This window comes from Lycium ferocissimum, chromosome 3, assembly GCF_029784015.1.
Source record: "Lycium ferocissimum isolate CSIRO_LF1 chromosome 3, AGI_CSIRO_Lferr_CH_V1, whole genome shotgun sequence".
NCBI classification, from domain to species: Eukaryota; Viridiplantae; Streptophyta; class Magnoliopsida; order Solanales; family Solanaceae; genus Lycium; species Lycium ferocissimum.
The window spans coordinates 13,655,805-13,658,936 of record NC_081344.1 but is presented as its reverse complement, the minus strand read 5'-3'; positions in this window follow the sequence as shown (position 1 = coordinate 13,658,936).

Below are 3,132 nucleotides of genomic sequence, written 5' to 3'. Positions count from 1 at the left end.
AGCAACACCCTTCCGAAAATTACGTTGTAAGGTAGTAAACCCGGTTTTATACATATTATACATTGACCCCTTTTGAATGGGGGGTTGCCAAGTAATGTAAAAAGGTCTGGTCAAGGCGCTTAATCCTTTAAGATTGTAAGACTTCCCGGAATCAAGGATTTGATTTCGGCAAAGTCTAAATCATCATTTGGGGGGGTAATTTTCGAAATTCTCTCATGGTATAAAACACCGTGATAAAATTCATGATTATGTATTGGAACATGCTTCCTCGAATGACCGAATGACCTCTCCAATGATTCAAAAAGATATTGTGACGATGTAAGATAGAGACTATCAAAGCTATCACCGAGGAATTAAATGGTGATTACTTTGCCTTATTAGTTGATGAATCTTTTGATGTAAGCCGTGTAAGGAGAAAATGGCTATTGTTTTACGATATGTTGATCGAAAGGGATTTGTGATGGAGCGATTGATTGATATTGTATATGTTCAAGGTACTAGTGCTTTATCTCTAAAGAGTGCAATTGTCAATTTACTTTCAAAATTCATTGAGTCTATCTTATAAAAGGGCAATGTTACATAGCAAGCAATATGCAAGTGGAGATAAAAGGCCTTAAAAAGTTGATTAGGCAAGAAAGTTTCTCAAAGACATTCTATTCATTGTTTTGCTCATCAACTTCAACTAACTCTTTGTTGCGGTTTCTAAAAAATGTATTCGGCGGGGGAACTTGTATTATTAGTTTCAAATGTTTTGAATGTGTTGGGAGTTTTCTAAGCGTATGGACGACTTCGGACCCAAAAGAAAGAATTCAAGAGGCATTAGATATGGGTGAACTACAACAGAGGTTGCATCAAGAACTTGGTCTTATAAGAGCCGGTGATACTGCTAGATCTTCACTACAAATCCTTTTGTAATTTTATTCTTATGTTTGGCTCTATTATTGATGTTCTTGATGCACTTGTTGTTGATGCATATTCTCCAGATGAAAGAGCTAAGGAACAAAGAGATATCTTGAAGCTTGTCAAACATTTAAGATTGCTTTATGTTGCATTTGATGAGAGATATCTTAGAATCACAGATGAGCTTAATAAATCATTACAAAAGAAAAGAACATGATATTGCAAATGCTATGTCGTCGTTGAAGTAGCAAAGAGAAGGTTGCAATCGTTGAGGGAGGATGCCTAGATGAGCTTATTGATATGCATTTCCATATTTTGCATCAAGTATAATATTTTGATACCTAATTCTGATGAGCCTTATGTTAATTCAGGGAAGATCACGGCGTAAACTTGCTGATCATACGGCCTACATCATTATCAACGTTATGATGTGTTCTATAAAATTATGGATTGACAACTTCAAGAACTCAATGATCGCTTTAACGAGGTGACTATCCATTTGCTTTACGGAGTTGCTTGTTTGAATCCAGTTGACTCATTTTCTAGTTTTAACATCAAGAAGATAATGAGAATGGCTGAATTATATCCTGATGATTTTGATGAATTTAGTAGTGGGTGTTTGAGAATTAGCTTTATACATACATTATTGATGTCCGTGATATTGATGAAAGGTTCACCAATCTGAATGGACTTTGTGATCTCTCAAGAAAAACTAGTTCAAACGAAGAAGCACTTAAACTTTCCTCTTGTATTCCGCTTAGTGAAATTTTCTTTTGCTTCTACCAGTTGCCATTGCATCCGTTGAAAGAGCGTTTTCGCAATGAAGTTTATTAAGAATGACTCAAGCGGAATTCGATGAATGACGACTTTTGAGCCGCTGCTTAGTTCCTTATGTAGAAAAAAAGATGTATTTATTAATATTTCTAATGATGCTATTGTAAAAACATTTCAAGAGATGAAACCTCGTCGAGTACAATATATGGATAATGCAATTACATTCGCTTTCATTAACATAATTTATTTTGTTGGCTTTTTTCGCGTGTTTACTTTCTTTTTTTATATTTTTGACACCCCCTTAATAAAATTCCCGGCTCCGCCATCGTCTCGCCCTTGTCTATTCTTAGAAACGACGTTAAAATCTTGGTTTAGTCTTTCTATTCCAGTTCATCGCTTTACTAAAAGCGCAGTGGCGGAATGAAAACAGAGAGAGAAAGTATTGAGGTGGTGGAAACGTTAGTGGAAAGGCAGGAAAGAGAGAGAGTTTTAAAACTACTGGGATGCCGAAGCGGTGTTTTATTTTTTTATGGGACACAGAAGCGGTGCTTTATGTTTATGTGGGCTTTTTTTTTTTTTTAAGAGAAATTGTGCAAAAAATTGTGGTAAAAAGATAAATAAATTTCCTGTGTTTGTGTTGCGCGACGTCAGTGGGTCTATGTCCGGCTTTTATAATAGATATAGATAGATTTGTGATGCATTTTGTACGCCTTCTTATTGTTTTGTTCATCCCTTAGTTGTTCACTTATAAATATGTTATTATATATATATATATATATCCAAACCCATGCTGCACTGTCCGTTCAACATTAAAAAAAAAAAAAAAGCGCATGTTTTCCCCATATTAACACCAACCAATATTAAAAAGAAGTAAAAAAGTGGAACGACCATCTTCAAACTCACGGAAAAAAAAAGTGGATCCCGTATTAACAAAATCAAGCAATATAAGAGATACTATATAGAAGCATGTCCTCTTCTAAACCCGTCCTGTCTTCCTAGCTAACATTAAAAAAAAAATGCCCCCATATTAACACCAACCAATATTAACAAAAAAAACACCAACCAATATTAAAAAAAAAAAAACACCAACCAATATTTAAAAAAAAAAAAGAAGCAAAAATGAACCCACCATCTCCAAACTCACTTGAAAAAAAAAGTGGATCCCGTATTAACAAAATCAAGCAATATAAAAAAAAGTGAATCCCATATTAAAAAAACAAACAACCTAAAAAAGTGTAAACTTTGGTTAGTCCAAACACTAATATAATAAAGTTTTAGATGAGAAAGAAAACTACAATGTTATATTAATCGTGTCTTTGAATATATATTGTATATATTATATGCATAAAAATAGTGCAAACTAATAATGTCCAAAAGGGTAAGAAGATACTAAATAACACCGAGCTAATACAAAAAAAAACAAACAAAAAAAAAAGGAAGAAAAAAAAGTGGAACTCA